The 7,500-nt window shown below is 38.6% G+C and overlaps 1 pseudogene; it reads left to right on the top strand.

Moving 5' to 3' along the window:
- The window catches only part of LOC138051914 (P-selectin-like), a 103,348-nt pseudogene that overhangs the window by 38,959 nt on the left and 56,889 nt on the right, over positions 1-7,500 (top strand).

Below are 7,500 nucleotides of genomic sequence, written 5' to 3'. Positions count from 1 at the left end.
AACAGAGCTCGTCGAAAGCAATGCCTTACCAACAATATCAGTCTTTATGTATGGAGCATGAAGCATAAATGAAATTTATCGCCCAGAGGAAACAAATGGTTTTATGCTGAGTGTGACATGCGTAGTTACTTATTTCCCATGTTGCAGTTTGGGGCATTCCTGTCATCCGAGAACTTCTCCAGATCGTTCGCCATGCGCTCAAGCTAGATGGAGAGCTGCTTTCACCATCTGATTCAAGAGAGTCAAAATCAACTTTCCCTCCCTCCCCCCTCCCTATTTTTAGTTCTAGTGGATGGCGGGTGTGCCCTCACCTTTGCTGGGACCATGTCTTCTATACTTGGGTATTTCCTACATTACCATGCTGTATTCAATAAACGGCCTAGCCCATCAGGGCTTGCCCAAAATATCCCAAACAGATGGAGTTTTATTTGTGTTCCAGCAAACGGAGCTCGTCCAAAGCAATGCCTTACCAACAATATCAGTCTTATGTATGGAGCATGAAGCAAAGTACGTCTTTCAGTTCGTTATTTAAACATATCTTATTGGACGATTTATTGTGTAGTATCGTGGGATATTTTTACGAGTCTTGCTGTATTTTGGTGAGCCGGTAGGTCGGGTAAAAATTCAAGACACGAGTAAAAATATCCCACCATACTACACACCAAATCGTCCAATAAGAGACATTATTCAACTCAACCGGAAAACAGAAGAAACGTAAAGCTCAACTTATAACTTGCTTCCTCACGTGGCAAACTATCTTATGTGACTATTCAGCGAGCGACCGTTCAGGTTTTGCGTGCTTATGTTTAGGTTGCTGTTGATTGGTCAAAAACGAAAAATTGTCAAACCTGTCAATCGTATCATCGAGGAAAGTGTAGTGCATTTTATTTCATAAAATGAAAGAAGCGCAATTATTTCCATATACACTAAATTGCTTTCAGGGGCTAGAAACTGGAGGACCGCGTTTTAGCCTTGGCTAAACTTATACATTGCGGCTTATCACTACCGTCTGCTACTATTCCTTGGTGTTATTTCACTGTTTGTTCTGGCAGTCACTTCTCAAGGTGAATCTGGTATTTCAAGCTCTTTCTTTATTTAGCGTTTTCGCTTTGTGTGGTAGTAATATAAATTTCATTACATCTCGAAGTGTGAAGCTTTTGCAGCAAGACAGAAACGCTTAATTGCAGTGAATGCTATTGGTTTTTTTGCGAAATTTACTTCGAGTGACTGATTTAGCGACGCAAGGCATAACAATTGGCGGACAGCTATTCTTAGAGTTATTACTGGGTTGCCAGTATGGCAAACCCAGTCGGGGTCTGCGTTTCATTTGTTTGTTTTATTTGTTTTTATTTATTTTCTTTTTTAAATTTTTCTTCCGTGTTGGTAAAAGTCTTGCCTGTCACTTCCCTGCTAAGTGGTGTCTTAGTGGTGTGCATAGAGCCTTCTGCGCGTATTTTCTTAGGATCGAGATGGTAGTGGAAAATGCATAGATTTCTCTGGTGGACACAGTAGAACGATTAACTTAACCGGCAATGGCGTCGAAAGTCATGTAACGCGAATGGCGTTTTAGTGGATCTTTGAACAAAACATACCCTTATGAAGCTCAATAATGGCAAGTCAATTGGATACTGAACAAGACAGGCGGTTGAATCTTAAAAGCGATGAGTAATGGACTTCGCCAACAATCTGTCGCCCGTCGAGCCGAAATCAAAGTGAGCTGCATTTCTAATATTTTACCAAGTGTGCTGTTATGTAAAACACTGAAACCAAATGGAAAATTCTCTGGCAAACTTATGGGTTCAACAAAGACAGAGAACGAATCGAACACCTTAAGTGGATCTGTGATCAACTCTGCGCAGTCTTCAGGTAAAGAAAATAATTCGAAATGTAACTGCCAAGAATTATTTGAAAGAAAGCTTGTCGTCTATGTTGTGCTTCGTTATTCATGGAAAAGGTTCTTCATGGAAACGGTTTGATCCTGAGATTTTAGTTTGTTGTAATATTGCGCATATTTGACATGATTGAGTTTTTTCTCTTCACGCACGTAATGAAATAGAAAGGGGTTTTTGCCTCTAATAGCAAATTTGTTGTTTGTTTCCAAAAATTGCTCGTTGGAAAAGGTGGCCTTTATGAATTCATCATGTTTTATAATGTGCGAGCTTAACTGGATAGTTTTTATGGCAATAGTAAAGCATTTTCGTGTCAAAATGAGGTTAGCGTCTTCCTGTTTTGCTAACTTAATTAAATATAAATATACATTCTGCCTCGTGAGTTTGTTATTCTCGTTAACCAGCAATGGCGTCGAAAGTCATTGCAACGCGAATGGCGTTCTAGTGCATCTTATGTTGTTTGTTTCAATAAAATGTTTCGCTGGAAAAGGATTCTGTGATATTTTCTGCCTTTCTGAATTATAATATTATGTTGTGTATTGAATTTTCGAGCTTAAGGTTGAAATGTGATACGGGAGGATATTTTTAGTATTGCCCTGTAAGCACGAAAGGTTCACGAAAATAAACAGGTCTGTTGGAAGCGGGCTTGAGTTTCAACAAAATGAGCCCCAAAATCAGCAAAAAATTGTGACGCCGATGAATAATAAAGTAGCTGCTATTTCCAAAATGATGGAATTACCTGGTGATAAATAACCTCGTCTTGGAGAGTAAATTTTTGACTTTGCAGAAACAATGGTCAACCTTAAGAGTTTGGGCGATTGTGATCTTTGTTTTGAATTGGCTCATTTATTGTCAAACTTTATAACACTTGACAGAAAAAGAATCTTACGAAAACCCGGTATCTTGCCACCATTTGACACAGACGCTTCACTGTTTGGCGAGTAAACATGCCGCGGTAACTTAATCACGGCGTCCGCTGAATTCCGACGATGTCACTTTCGATTTTGCGATTTATTTGCGCAGCCAATAACAAAATTGAACGTAGCAAAAATCTCCCAAAATGTTTGTCGCGGATCGTAACTTTTTATATTCTATATGGACGGTTCAAAATTAATGTTGTTTTCATGTCGTAAATATGTTATTCTCGAGCAACCGTCCTGGAAACTTCCTTCTGCTCTTTCTAAAAACTATTTATCAATATTTATTTACTTTTGCATCAATATTTGTTTTTGCATAAAGCAAGCTAACAAAATCTGTACCTTGCTGACTTCGCATTTGTTTGCGTTAATAGTATTTTCGGTCCAATGCTTCTGTTTGACGAAGGGGTATATGTTTTAAGTAACCCATCCAGATACTAACCTCGCCGGACAGGGTTAACTTTAGTAAACTTTAGCAGTACAAAGCTGTCAGATGCTCAGAGGGCACGCTTAAACTTGTAGTAAAAAGAAGTAGTGAGGGAGCTTGAAAATTATTAGAAGCCAATGTTTCTCGCTTCCCATTTATTTTCTTCAATCTTTCTGGGTTCAGTACTTTGCTAGTAACCACATGTCTTCTCAGGCTATTTACCCAAGACTTATACCATGGCACTACAATACCAAAACAATATCGTGCACTGTTAGGGCTACATATTACGCAAGGACAGATCTGTTTCGTCGTACGAACGTGTGAGAACCTGTGAGCCAAAGGGCCTCTGCTGGTGTGACTTCTGGCTGACCCCTTGAATGGTCTTAATGACCCCCCTCCCCCAACTTGAAAAAAATTGTCTGGAACGGTGCACATACCACAGGCAACCCAGTGTACCCTCACGGAGGGTCTAGTTTTCATAGAGTTACGTCGTAGAGTTAGAGGTAAGTTTCCAAAATCCTGAATTCAAGATTTTGGAAACTTAACTCTAACTCTGAAGTCATAACTCTGTGAAAATAACTCTATTGCTACTCAACCTCAATAATTGTCACCGTAAGAACTAGTTTTTGGGGATGGCTAAAAATTGAGCGTTTGGGAATAGTAGTCTCAAGGCATTCTGTCAATCAGAACTTTGGACGGGTGAAAAAAATTTCGAGATGTGAAGAACTCAATAGGGCCCTAATTACCTCTTGGTAAACTCAGGTTCAGTCAAGCGGGAACAACAAATGAAGATATTATTCAAATTTGGATCCATTGCGACGTGTCGAGACATGCAAAAGCGTTTCATTTCTCATTTCAGTAAGCTGATCGTTCACAATGTAAAAGCGTTCGGCTTTTAGGCGCCCGCAAACGAGGAAACAACGTTGCGGAAGGAAATGTTTCCCTGTTTGCGGCCCCAGGAAACATTTGTTGCGAAAGCAAAATTTGCTTCCCGGGAATCAAAAATGTTTCTGAATTTGTTCAGAAACGTTTTGCTTCGATTCCTCGGTAAATGTTTCCTCGTCTGCGGGCGCCTTTACGGGTCTCTAAATACTGATAACTGACAATGGTCGTACCGTAACTTTTAAATTTCAACCGAAGGCAAAGCTGGTTGTTGACAATGTATTCCGTGAAGAGCTTGATAGACAAGAAACCGTGTACACTGTTACATAGACTGTATTCATAATTGCGGGAAACAAATTATTTTTTGTCTTTATGCTGGGGATTAGCATATGTCGTTATGGCGTCCGGCCACGTGTGAGAGGGCTCTGTCGTCTTACGGCGCTAAGATAACTATGGCTAAAATTGAACAGGTAAAGGACCTTCTAAATTAAAGAAGGAACTTGAACCGCTTCATTCTAAATTGGAGACTATGTCTACTGAGTTCAGTGAATTAAGTGTCATTGTCTGAGAAAGTGTTCCAGGGGCCAAAAGTTGTGGTCAACCGATTTGGCTGAAACTTGGCACAGAAGTTGGGTATAATGAGATATTTCAAAAGCCACTTTGGCTCACTTCTCTGAGTTTTAGTTTTGAAGTTACAGGGGGGGTCTCATTTTTTGCCCTTTGAGCACCAAAAATCCAGCCTTCCAGGGGCCATTTTGAAAGTGTGATAAGACCCCACTGGTAAATTGTGCTGCCAAATGAATTTGACCATGAACTCTACTATAATAGAGCTTTCAGGTCATGCATGTAACTTTGTCCTCAAGGTATTTCACAGAGAGGAGCCTGGGGCTAGAGTTTGGCCAAAATTGATGTTAAAATTATAACCCAAAATAGCCATTTTTCAAAATTTCACTATATTCACCTGCCTTCTTGCATAACTTCCAAACCTATACCACTGTTTACTTTAGTCACCCAGTTATCAAAATCAGTTGAGAAAAATTTGGCTTATTATGGTTTATTGAATTTTTGGAACAAACACTTCATGCCCCTCTAAGGCGATGCAAAATAGAATTTTGAGCCTAATTCAGGCCATAAACAAACCAAATTGTTGACAAGAAGCCCTTATTCTGTATTTGGTAAGTGAAAATGAATTGTCAAAGCCAAATCAGTTTCGTTGTTTAGAAATAACACCGATTCTTACCTTAAAATTGATCTAAAACGGGCCTCTGATTAGCGCAACAAACACATAATTTAGCAAATCAAAGGTGATTTTATTCTTTGAAAACCTAGTAACCACCAAAGAACACAAATGACGATGTTCTGATGTACATATAACAATCTTACAAGATGCTTAAATTTTTCTTTGATTTATAGTCGTACGTTTCATGTCATATTTCCAAGCATTACTCCAAGCATGGAAAGTCTCCATATTTTGTCAGGCCCATTTTTTTATATTTTTACCATTTAAATTTAGCTTATCAAAAGGTTCGTCAACGTATAATCTTCGTCTGACCTTGTAATAGCCTGAATAGTTGTTTTAAATACCCAACAGCAAAGGAGCATGACCATACATACGTAGATTACACAGACATATACAAGCTTCAGTGAGCATTATCGAGGTGAACTGTGATTTTCCGAGTGCATTAGAGCTGAAAAAATGAAACCAGCCATCCACGGTTAGGAGAGCTGGATATCAAAAAGCTTGTTTTGCTTTAAAAAAGAAAATAACCCAAAAAAAGCCTTGCATTGAGATGATGCACTTGTTACTACATCAAGCTAGCTGGCCCTCCATTTTGGACTTGAAGAGTGTGGGGACTGGACCGAGTTCCTGTCCAATCCTTCTCCCGTTTTGCGGGAATGTTTTCTGTTTTTCATCAGGTGTTCGAAATTCTAGAAAGTGATCTGTTTCAGGATAATTTTTGATGGCACTTTATTCCTTTGAAGGGGTAAATGACCAGTGCAGTGTCACGTCATGGGCTGTGCAAGAAACAGGAATGCTTCCTTTGTTGTCTTGCGATAGTGACATGACTGCATGATTAAAGCACAAGTAGAAGAGTTCAGGTGTGTCCGAGGAAGAACTGGTGATGCCAAAGCTACAGCTGCTTCACAGTATCAGTTAGGGATCATATACGCTCACAAATGACATTTATCGTGATCTAGGGGACTCTTCTGACTGAAGAGAGATTTAGAGACGACGATATGTAAATTACGATATTGTCGTCTCAAATTGTTTCGTTATGGTTGATTAATTCGCATGTTAATATCCTGGGTCCTAAACATTCATCAGATTTGTCCAAAAAAAAAAAACGAGTACGATAAGAATAACTTGAAGGCTGTTTTTTGTCTGCTCGAGCTGCTTGTTTACATTAAGCTTGTCACATGCACACACTTATCATGCAATGCACAATTCAGTTACCGGTTTCCATTATTTACCCTTTTCGTCAAAGATATTTGCAAACATGCTGCATATAAGTTTTTCGACGAAATTGACATTTTGAGGGAGAAAATGTCACTAAAACGTCGTCGCAAAATCGACCGAATTAGTTGAAGTCCTGAATTTTTCAGGCTTCTCTACGCAATTGCAAAAATTGCTCTCATAACTGCGAAGATCATAGCTTCACTTGATTTCCTATCCGCAGTTCATATATGATTCATTTCATATACCATTTCATCATTAGTTGATATTATTGGATTTGCTTGGAATAATGCATAAGCAATGAGCACACATGTCGTACTTGAATGGGAACTGACTCTGAATCGTTCTGGAAGAGCACGGAAGATTTGTGTATATTTGTAGAAAAAATGTTTCATTATTTAATTTAAAAAAACTGTTTAAAATAATGTTAACTATTCAATTAAAAGAATAATGAAAAAATATACCTAAATAAGAGTGTTATGTGCTAAAACTCTCTAAAATTCCCTAAAAAAACTCATAAGACTTTCATTCTTTTTTGATAGCGAGGGCCTCTTTTGGTGAATAACAGCTGATTAGTTGTAGTGTAGATGACTCTGAAAACTGCTGATTTGTTGTGCTCAGTGAACAGTACTCTAGACACTGTTGTAGCATGTGGGTGGACTGAGCCCTCTCTTGGTTGGTAGGAATGCAGAAAAATAAAAACGTTTTTTCAACGTTTCTGCCTGTGAAATGTTGCTGTTCAGTATTCTCCTATATATACTGCTATTTAAGTTCTAGTATTTGTCAATTTTTTCTAATATTCTTGAGATTTTCTAAAATTCTTTTTCGTGTCTAAAATTCCCAAAACAATTCCTGCGGAAGTATGTAGCTAAGCCTATTCTAAGTTGACTTGTCTTGGACGAAACAGGCAAATAAAGGAGACCCGTGGAG

The sequence above is a fragment of the Montipora capricornis genome, chromosome 6 (assembly GCF_036669925.1).
Source record: "Montipora capricornis isolate CH-2021 chromosome 6, ASM3666992v2, whole genome shotgun sequence".
Lineage (NCBI taxonomy): Eukaryota > Metazoa > Cnidaria > Anthozoa > Scleractinia > Acroporidae > Montipora > Montipora capricornis.
The sequence above is the reverse complement of the archived record's forward strand: the minus strand, read 5'-3'. Positions and strand labels throughout refer to the sequence as shown.